The sequence below is a fragment of the Nomascus leucogenys genome, chromosome 5 (assembly GCF_006542625.1).
Source record: "Nomascus leucogenys isolate Asia chromosome 5, Asia_NLE_v1, whole genome shotgun sequence".
NCBI lineage: Eukaryota > Metazoa > Chordata > Mammalia > Primates > Hylobatidae > Nomascus > Nomascus leucogenys.
The window spans coordinates 65,080,933-65,091,617 of record NC_044385.1 but is presented as its reverse complement, the minus strand read 5'-3'; positions in this window follow the sequence as shown (position 1 = coordinate 65,091,617).

The window sequence follows — 10,685 nt, the reverse complement described above, 5'->3', positions numbered from 1 at the left end:
AGAGAGAGAGATAGTCCCATAGAAATGTCAACATCACTTGGCCAAGAGGAGAGTGGAAGCACAGGAGAAAGTTCAGGGAATGAGTTCAGGAGGCGGTGGCCCTTGAGTTGGGTCTTGAGGGATGTGTAAAAGTTATGAGGCAAGGAACTCTGGGACAGGCATCCTAGGAGGAAACAGCAGCATTCTCCAAGGCTCAGACTGGCCTGGTGGCTGCAATGTAGAACTGGGTGACCTGGACCCCATGAGGCAGTGCTCCCTTTTCAGGAGGAAATCTGCATTTCCCATACTTTGGGCTGTCTCAGAATGCCCCAGAGATCTTGTGAAATTCCTGGGTCCAGTTCCCAGGGATTCTGGTCCAGGCAGAGGAATCTGCACTTCTCACAGGCAGGGGCTGTGACCTCGCCCCACAGTTCTCATGCAGGTGGTCCCTGGACCACTCTTGGAGAAATACAAGCAGGACTGAGGAGGCTTTGACCCAAGCACGGTGCAGTGTTGGGATGGGGAAAGATGTGGAATGGGCCAGAGGAATAGTGGTCAGAGCTGTACCCTCCTGGACCACCCTGTCTAAAATGTGGCTCTCCCATTCCCCTTCCCCACTGATACGTTCTATCCTCCTTCCATTTTCCTTTTTCCCTGGTGCTCTTTTTTATTTTATTTTATTTGTTGTAGAGACAAGGTCTCACTATGTTGCCCAGCCTGGGATGGTATTTTGTTTGTTTGTTTGTTTTGTTTTGTTTTGTTTTGCTTTTCCCCAGGTGCCTCACCTTCCCCTCATGAGCTTTCTGCCCGCCTTGAGGTACTCCTAGAGGGCTCGAGGTGCACCCTGGTTTCTAGCCAGGAACGCTAGGGTCTCCTGGTCCCAGTGCAGGGCTGATGGGTAGGGACGTTCATCCATGAGGGACCCAGGCCCCACTTCTGGGCGACACAGTTTTTAATGTTTTTCTCTGCCCCAGGTGTCTCACCTTTCCCTCATGGGCCTTCTCTCTGCCTTGGGGTACCCCTAGCAGGCCGAGGCGCACCCTGGGCTCGAGCCAGGGATACCAGGGTCCCAGGGGCGCAGCGCAAGCGCTGATGGGAAGACAGTTTCCTCTGTGGGAGACCCAGGCCCCGCTTCTCCGCGGCGCGGTTGTTGTTTTTTTTTCAATGCCCCGGGTGCGTCACCTTCCCCTCATGGGCCTTCTGCCCGCTTTTGGGTACCCCTAGCGGCCTGAAGCGCACCCTGGTCTCGAACCAGGAACGCTAGGGTCCCCTAGGCCCAGCGCAGTGGCTGATGGGAAGACACTTTCGTCCGCGGGGGACCCAGGCCCTGCTTCTCAGTGGCGCAGTTTTTTTTTTCTCTGCCCTAGGTGCCTCACCTTCCCCTCAGGGGCCTTCTGCGTGCGTTGGGGTACCCTAGCAGTCCGGAGGCGCACCCTGGGCTCAAACCAGGGACGCCAGTGTCCCAAGGGCCCAGCGCAGGAGCTCATCGGAAGGCACTTTCGTCAGTGGGGGCCCCAGGCCCCACTTCTGGGCGGCACGGTTTTTTATTTTTTTCTCTGTCGCAGATGTCTGACCTTCCCCTCATGGGCCTTCTGTCTGTCTTGGGGTACCCCTAGCAAGCCGAAGCGCACCCTGGGCTCTAAGCAGGGACAACAGGGTCCACGAGGCCCAGCTCAGGAGCTGATGGGAAGACACTTTCGTCTGTGGGGAACCCAGGCTCCGCTTCTCCGCAGGTTTTTTTTTTTTTTCTCTTCCCCAGATGCCTCACCTTCCCCTCATAGGCTTTCTGCCCGCCTTTCGGTACCCCTAGCGAGCCGGAGGCTCACCCTGGTCTGGAACCAGGGATGCTAGGGTCCCCGGGGCCCAGCGCAGCGCTGATGGGAAGGGACTTTTGTCCGTGGGGGACCCAGGGCCCGCTTTTCCGAGGTGAGCTTTTTTTTTTTTTTTCTGCCGCAGGTGCCTCACCTCTCCTCCCTCAAACCTCACCTTCGTCTCATGGGCCATCTGCCCGCTTTGGGGTACCCCTAGTGGACCGGGGCGCACGCTGGGCTCCAACCAGGGACCCCAGAGTCCCCGGGACCCAGCGCAAGGGCTGATGGGAAGACACTTTGGTGCGCACAGCTTCTCTGAGGCGCGATTTTTTTTGTTTTTTTGTTTTCTGCCACAGGTGCCTCACCTCTCCTCCCTCATACCTCAACTTCCCCTCATGGGCTTTCTGCCCGCCTTGGGGTACCCCTAGCTGCCCGATGCGTACCCTGGGTTTGAGCCAAGGTCGCCAGGGTCCACGGGGCTCAGCGCATGGCCTGATGCGAAGGCACTTTCGTCCGTGGGGGACCCATGCCCTGCTTCTCCGTCGCGCGTTTTTTTTCTTTTTTTTTCTGCCACAGGTGCCTCACCTCTCCTCCCTCAGACCTCACCTTCCCCTCATGGGCCTTCTGTCTGCCTTGGGGTACACCTAGCAGCTCGAGGTGCACTGTGGGCTCGAACCAGGGACGCCAGGGTCCCTGGCGCAAGGGTTTAGGGACCCTTGCCCAGCGCAAGGGTTTAGGGACACTTTCGTCAATGAGGGACCCAGGCCCCGCTTCTCCGCGGCGCGGTTTTTTTTCTTTCTCTGCCGCAGGTGCCTCACCTTCCCCTCATGGGCTTTCTGCTCTCCTTGGGGTACCCCTAGCGGCCGAGGCGCACCCTGGGTTCCAACCAGGACACCAGGTTCCCCAGGGCCCAGCGCAGGGGCTGATGAGAAGGCACCTTCGTCCGTGGAAGACCCAGGCCCCGCTTCTTTGCGGCGTGGTTTTTTTTTTCTCTGCCCCTTGTGCCTCACCTTCCCGTCATCCCCTTCTGCCCGCATTGGGGTACCCCTAGAGGGCCCGAGGCATACCCTCGGCTCGAACCAGGGTAGCCAGGGTCTCCGTGGCCCAGCGGAGGGGCTGATGGGATGGCACTGTCGTCCTTAGAGGACCCAGGCCCCGCCTCTCTGCAGCGCGGTTTTTGTTTTTTTTTTTTCTCTACCTCAGTTGCCTCACCTTCCCCTCATGGGCCTTCTGTCCGCCTTGGGATACCCCTATAGGGCACGAGGCGCACCCTGGGCTCTAACCAGGGTCGCCAGGGTCCATGGGGCCCAGCGCAGGGTCTGATGGGAAGGCACTTTCGTCCGTTGGGCCCCGGACGCCGCTTCCCCGCCGCATGGGTTTTTTTGTTTGTTTGTTTGTTTGTTTTTTCTGGCACAGGTGCCTCACCTCTCCTCCCTCAAACCTCACCTTCGTCTCATGGGCCTTCTGCCCGCCTTGGGGTACCCCTGACAGCCCGAGGCGAACCCTGGGGTCGAACCAGGGATGCCAGGGTCCCCGGAGCCCAGCGCAAGGGCTGATGGGGAGACACTTTCCTCCGTGGCTGACCCAGGCCCAGCTTCTCTGAGGCGCGGTGTTTTTGTTTGTTTTTTTTTCTGCCACAGGTGCCTCACCTCTCCTCCCTCAAACCTCAACTTCCCCTCATGGGCTTTCTGCCGGCGTTGGGGTACCCCTAGTGGCCCGAGGCGCACCCTGGGTTTGAGCCAAGCTCGCCAGGGTCCAGGGGCTCAGCGCAGGGCCTGATGGGAAGGCACTTTCGTCCGTGGGGGACCCAAACCCAGCTTCTCCGTGGCGCGGTTTGTTTGTTTTTTTTTCTGCCACAGGTGCCTCACCTCCCCTCCCTCAAACTTCACCTTCCCCTCATGGCCTTCTGTCCGACTTGGGGTACCCCAGTGGCCAGACGCACACCCTGCTTTCGAAACTGGGACACCAGGTTCCCCAGGGCCCAGCTCAAGGGCTGATGGGAAGACACTTTCTTCCTTGGGGACCCAGGCTCTGCTTCTCCGCGGCGTTTTTTTTTTCTTTTTCTTTTTTTTTGCTTTTCCCCAGGTGCGTCACCTTCCCCACATGGGCTTTCTGCCAGCTTTTGGGTACCCCTAGCGGCCTTAAGCGCACGCTGGTCTCGAACCAGGAACGCCAGGGTGCCCTAGGCCCAGCGCATGGGATGATGGGAAGACACTTTCCTCCCTGGGGGACCGAGGCTGCGCCTCTCCGTGGCGCGGTTTTTTTGTTTTTATTTCTGTTTTTCTGCCACAGGTGCCTCACCTCTCCTCCCTCAAGCCTCACCTTCCCCTCATAGGCCCTCTGCCCGCCTTGAGGTACCGCTATGGGCCCGAGGCGCACCCTGTGGCCGAACCAGGGATGCCAGGGTCCCTGGGGTCCAGCACAGGCGCTGATGGAAAGACACTTTCGTCCGTGGAGGACCCAGGCTCCGCTTCTGAGTGGCCCTGTTTTTTTCTCTGCCCGGGTGCCTCACCTTCCTCTAATGGGCCTTTTGCGCGCTTTCGGGTACCCCTAGCGGGCCCGACTCGCACCCTGGGCTCGAACCAGGGTCACAGGTGTCCACGAGGTCCAGCGCAAGGCCTGATGGGAAGGCACTTTCATCAGTGGGGGACCCAGGCCCTGCTTCACTACTGCGCGGTTTTTTTGTTTTTTTTCTTTCTGCCACAGGTGCCTCACCTTCCCCTCATGGGGTTTCTGTCCCCCTTGGGATACCCCCAGCAGCCCGAGGCGCAACCTGGGCTCCAACCAGGGACGCCAGGGTCCCTGGGGCGCAGCGCAGGGTCTGACGGAAAGGCACTTTCTCCCGTGGGGGACCCATGCCTCCCTTCTCCGTGGCGAGGGTTGTTTTTTTTTTTTCTCTGCCCGAGGTGCCTCACCTTCCTCTCATGGGCTATCTGCCCGCTTTGGGGTACCCCTAGTGGACCGAGGCGCACCCTGGGCTCGAATCAGGGTCGTCAGGGTCCCCGGGGCCCAGCGCGAGGGCTGATGGGAAGACACTTTCGTCCGTGGCTGACCCAGGCCCAGCTTCTCTAAGGCGCGGTGTCTGTTTTTTTTTCTTCAACAGGTGCCTCACCTCTCCTCCCTCCAACCTCAACTTCCCTCATGGGCTTTCTGCCCGCCTTGGGGTACCCCTAGCGGCCCGAGGCGCACACTGGGTTTGAGCCAAGGTCGCCAGGGTCCACGGGGCTCAGAGCAGGCCTTGATGGGACGGCACTTTCGTCCCTGGGGGACCCATACCCTGCTTCTCCGTGGCGCGGTTTTTTTTCTTTTTTTTTTTTTCTGCCACAGGGGCCGCACCTCTCCTACCTCATACCTCACCTTCCCCTCATGGGCCTTCTGTCCGACTTGAGGTACCCCTAGTGGCCAGACACACACCCTGGGTTCGAAACTGGGACACCAGGTTCCCCTGGGCCCAGCGCAAGGGCTGATGGGAAGACACTTTCTTCCTTGGGGACCCAGGCTCTGCTTCTCCCCGGAGTTTTGTTTTGTTTTGTTTTGTTTTGTTTTGTTTTGTTTTCTTTGGTTTTGTTTTTGCCCAGGTACCTCACCTTCCCCTCATGGGCTTTCTGCCCGCCTTGAGGTACCCCTAGCTGGCTCGAAGTGCACCCTGGTTTCTAGCCAGGGACGCTAGGGTCTCTGGGGCCCAGTGCAGGGCTGATGGGTAGGGACGTTCATCCGTGGGGACTCAGGCCCCACTTCTGGGCGACGCAGTTTTTAATGTTTTTCTCTTCCCCAGGTGTCTCACCTTTCCCTCATGGGCCTTCTCTCTGCCTTGGGGTACCCCTAGCAGGCCGAGGCACACCTTGGGCTCGAGCCACGGATACCAGGGTCCCCGAGGCGCAGCGCAAGCGCTGATGGGAAGACAGTTTCCTCTGTGGGGGACCCAGGCCCGCTTATACGCGGCGCGGTTGTTTTTTTCTTTTTCTTCTCTGCCGCGGGTGCGTCACCTTCCCCTCATGGGCCTTCTGCCCGCTTTTGGGTACCCCTAGCGGCCTGAAGCGCACCCTGGTCTCGAACCAGGAACGCTAGGGTCCCCTAGGCCCAGCGCAGTGGCTGATGGGAAGACACTTTCGTCCGTGGGGGACCCAGGCCCCGCTTCTCGGCGGCGCAGTTTTTTTTTTCTCTCCCCCAGGTGCCTCACCTTCTCCTCAGGGGCCTTCTGCCTGCGTTGGGGTACCCTAGCAGTCCGGAGGCGCACTCTGGGCTCAAACCAGGGACGCCAGTGTCCCCAGGGCCCAGCGCAGGGGCTCATCGGAAGGCACTTTCGTCAGTGGGGGACCCAGGCCCCACTTCTGGGCGGCACGGTTTTTTTATTTTTTTCTCTGTCACAGGTATCTCACCTTCTCCTCACGGGCCTTCTGTCCGCCTTGGGGTACCCCTAGCAGGCTGAGGCGCACCCTGGGTTCTAACCAGGGACAACAGGTTCCACGGGGCCCAGCTCAGGGGCTGATGGGAAGACACTTTCGTCTGTGGGGAACCCACGTTCCGCTTCTCCGCAGGGTTTTTTTTTTTCTCTTCCCCAGGTGCCTCACCTTCCCTTCATGGGCTTTCTGCCCGCCTTTTGGTACCCCTAGCGGGCCCGAGGCTCACCCTGGATTGCAGCCAGGGATGCTAGGGTCCCCGGGGTCCATTGCAGCGCTGATGGGAAGGGACTTTTGTCCGTGGGGGACCCAGGGCCCGCTTCTCCGCGGTGAGCTTTTTTTTTTTTTTTTCTGCCGCAGGTGCCTCACCTCTCCTCCCTCACACCTCACCTTCCCCTCATGGGCCCTCTGCCCGCCTAGAGGTACCCCTAGTGGCCCGAGGCGCACCCTGTAGCCTAACCAGGGACGCCAGGGTCCCTGGGGTCCAGCACAGGCGCTGATGGGAAGACACTTTCGTCCGTGGAGGACCTGGGCTCCGCTTCTCAGCGGCGCGGTTTTTTTTTTTTCTCTGCCCGGGTGCCTCACCTTCCTCTAATGGGCCTTTTGCCCGCTTTGGGGTACCCCTAGCTGGCCCGACTCACACCCTTGGCTCGAACCAGGCTCACCAGTGTCCAGGAGGTCCAGCGGAAGGCCTGATGGGAAGGCACTTCTATCACTGGGGGACCCAGGCCCTGCTTCACTGCGGCGCAGTTTTTTTTTTTTCTGCCACAGGTGCCTCACCTTCCCCTCATGGGGTTTCTGTCCGCCTTGGGGTACCCCCAACAGTCCGAGGCTCACCCTGGTCTCGAACCAGGGACGCCAGGCGTCCCTGGGGCCCAGCGCAGGGTCTGATTTGAAGGCACTTTCTTCCGTGGGGGACCCAGGCCTCCCATTTCCGTGGCGACGTTTTGTTTTTTTTTTTCTCTGCCCCAGGTGTCTCACCTTCCCCTCATGGGCTTCTGCCCGCTTTGGGGTACCGCTAGCGACCCCAGGCGCACACTGGGTTCGAACCAGGGTCGCCAGGTCCACGGGGCCAAGCTCAGGGGCTGATGGGAAGGCACTTTCGTCCGTGGTGCACCCAGGCCCCCCTTCTCCGTGGCGCGGTTTTTTTTTTTTTTTTTCTGCCACAGGTGCCTCACCTCTCCTCCCTCAAACCTCACCTTCGTCTCATGGGCCATCTGCCCGCTTTGGGGTACCCCTAGTGCACCGAGTCAAACACTGGGCTCGAACCAGGGACGCCAGGGTCCCCAGAGCCCAGCGCAAGGGCTGATGGGAAGACACTTTGGTCCGTGGCTGACCCAGGCCCACCTTCTCTGAGGCGCGGTTTTTTTGTTTGTTTTGTTTTCTGCCACAGGTGCCTCACCTCTCCTCCCTCAAACCTCAACTTCCCCTCATGGGCTTTCTGCCCGCCTTGGGGTACCCATAGTGGCCCGAGGCGCACCCTGGGTTTGAGCCAAGTTCGCCATGGTCCAGGGGGCTCAGCGCAGGGCCTGATGCGAAGGCACTTTCGTTCGTGGGGGACCCATGCCCTGCTTCTCCGTGGTGCGGTTTTTTTTTCTTTTTCTTTTTTTTTTCTACAAGTGCCTCACCTCTCCTCCCTCAGACCTCACCTTCCCCTCATGGGCCTTCTGTCTGCCTTGGGGTACACATAGCAGCTCGAGATGCACTGTGGGCTCCAACCAGGGACGCCAGGGTCTCTGGGGCCCAGCGCAAGGGCTGATGGGAAGATACTTTCGTCCGTGGGGGACCCAGTCCCCGCTTCTCCACGGCGAGGTTTTTTTTTTTTTTTTCCTCTGCCACAGGTGCCTCACCTTCCCCTCATGTGCCTTCTGCACGCTTTGGGGTACCTCTAGCGGCCCGAGGCGCACCCTGGCCTCGAACCATGGAAGCCAGGTTCCACGGGGCCAAGCGCAGTGGCTGATGGGAAGGCACTTTCGTCCGTGGGGGACCCAGGCACCGGTTCTCCGCTGCGCATTTTTTTTTTTTTTCTGCCACAGGTGCCTCAACTCTCCTCCCTCAAACCTCAGCTGAAACATTTGGGCCTTCTTTCCTCCTTGGGGGTACTCCTAGCAGCCTGAGGCGCACTGTGGGCTCGAACCAGGAACTTCAGCGTCCTCGGGGCCCAGCGCAAGGGCTGACGGACACTTTCGTCAATGGGGGACCCAGGCCCCGCTTCTCCGCGGCGCGGTTTTTTTTCTTTCTCTGCCGCAGGTGCCTCACCTTCCCCTCATGGGCTTTCTGCTCTCCTTGGGGTACCCCTAGCGGCCGAGGCGCACCCAGGGTTCCAGCCAGGGACACCAGGTTCCCCAGGGCCCAGCGCAGGGGCTGATGGGAAGAAACATTCGTCCGTGGAGGACCCAGGCCCCGCTTCTTTGCGGCGCGGTTTTTTTTTTTTCTCTGCCCCTTGTGCCTCACCTTCCCCTCATCCCCTTCTGCCCGCATTGGGGTACCCCTAGAGGGCCCGAGGCATACCCTGGGCTCGAACCAGGTTAGCCGGGGTCCCCGTAGCCCAGCGCAGGGGCTGATGGGAAGGCACTTTCGTCCGTTGGGGACCCGGGCCCCCCTTCTCCGCGGCGTGGGGTTTTTTGTGTGTGTGCCACAGGTGCCTCACCTCTCCTCCCTCAAACCTCAACTTCCCCTCATGGGCTTTCTGCCCGCCTTCGGGTACCCCTAGCGGCCCGAGGCGCACCCTGGGTTTGAGCCAAGGTCGCCAGTGGCCACGGGGCTCAGCGCAGGGCCTGATGGGAAGGCACTTTCTTCCGAGGGGGACCCATGCCCTGCTTCTCCATGGTGCGGTTTTCTTTTTTTCTTTTTTTTTCTGCCACAGCTGCCTCACCTCTCCTCACTCAGCCCTCACCTTCCCCTCATGGGCCTTCTGTCTGCCTTGGGGTACACCTAGCAGCTTGAGGTGCACTGTGGACTCGAACCAGGAACGACAGGGTCCCTGAGGCCCAGCGCAAGGGCTGATGGGAAGATACTTTCTTCCGTGGGAGACCCACTCCCCGCTTCTCCGCAGCGAGGTTTTTTTTTCTTTGCTCCAGCTGCCTCACCTTCCCCTCATGTATCTTTGGGGTAAGGCCTTCTGCGCGCTTTGGGGTACCTCTAGCGCCCCGAGGCGCACCCTGGCCTCGAACCATGGAAGCCAGGTTCCACGGGGCCAAGCGCAGTGGCTGATGGGAAGGCACTTTCGTCCGTGGGGGACCCAGGCACCGGTTCTCCGCTGCGGGTTTTTTTTTTTTTTTTTTTTTTCTGCCACAAGTGCCTCACCTCTCCTCCCTCAAACCTCAGCTGAAACTTTTGGGCCTTCTTTCCTCCTTGGGGTACTCCTAGCAGCCTGAGGCGCACTGTGGGCTCGAACCAGGAACTTCAGCGTCCTCGGGGCCCAGCGCAAGGGCTGACGGACACTTTCGTCAATGGGGGACCCAGGCCCCGCTTCTCCGCGGCGCGGTTTTTTCTCTTTCTCTGCCGCAGGTGCCTCACCTTCCCCTCATGGGCTTTCTGCTCTCCTTCGGGTACCCCTAGCGGCCGAGGCGCACCCTGGGTTCCAGCCAGGGACACCAGGTTCCCCAGGGCCCAGCGCAGTGGCTGATGGGAAGGTACCTTCGTCCGTGGAGGACCCAGGCCCCGCTTCTTTGCGGCGCGGTTTTTTTTTTTTTCTCTGCCCCTTGTGCCTCACCTTCCCCTCATCCCCTTCTGCCCTCATTGGGGTACCTCTAGAGGGCCCAAGGCGTACCCTGGGCTCGAACCAGAGTTGCCAGGGTCCCGGCGGCCCAGCGGAGGGGATAATGGGAAGGCACTTTCGCCCTTGGGGGACCCAGGCCCCGCCTCTCTGCAGCGCGGTTTTTTTTTTTTTTTTTCTCTACCTCAGGTGCCTCACCTTCCCCTCATGGGCCTTATGTCCGCCTTGGGATACCCCTATTGGACACGAGGCGCACCCTGGGCTCTAACCAGGGTCGCCAGGGTCCACGGGGTCCAGCGCAGGGGCTGATGGGAAGGCACTTTCCTCCGTTGGGGACCCGGGCCCAGCTTCTCCACAGCGTGTGTTTTGTTTTGTTTTTTGTCTGCCACAGGTGCCTCACCTCTCCTCCCTCAAACCTCACCTTCCCGTCATGGGCCTTTTGTCCGACTTGAGGTACCCCTAGTGGCCAGACGCACACCTTGGGTTCCAAACTGGGACACCAGGTTCCCCGGGGCCCAGCACAAGGGCTGATGGGAATACACTTTCTTCCTTGGGGACCCAGGCTCTGCTTCTCCGCGGCGTTTCGTTTTGTTTTGTTTTGTTTTGTTTGGTTTGGTTTGGTTTGGTTTGGTTTGGTTTGGTTTTGCTTTTCCCCAGGTACCTCACCTTCCCCTCATGGGCCCTCTGCCCGCCTAGAGGTACCGCTACCGGCCCGAGGCGCACCCTGTGGCCGAACCAGGGACGCCAGGGTCCCAGGGGTCCAACACAGGCGCTGAT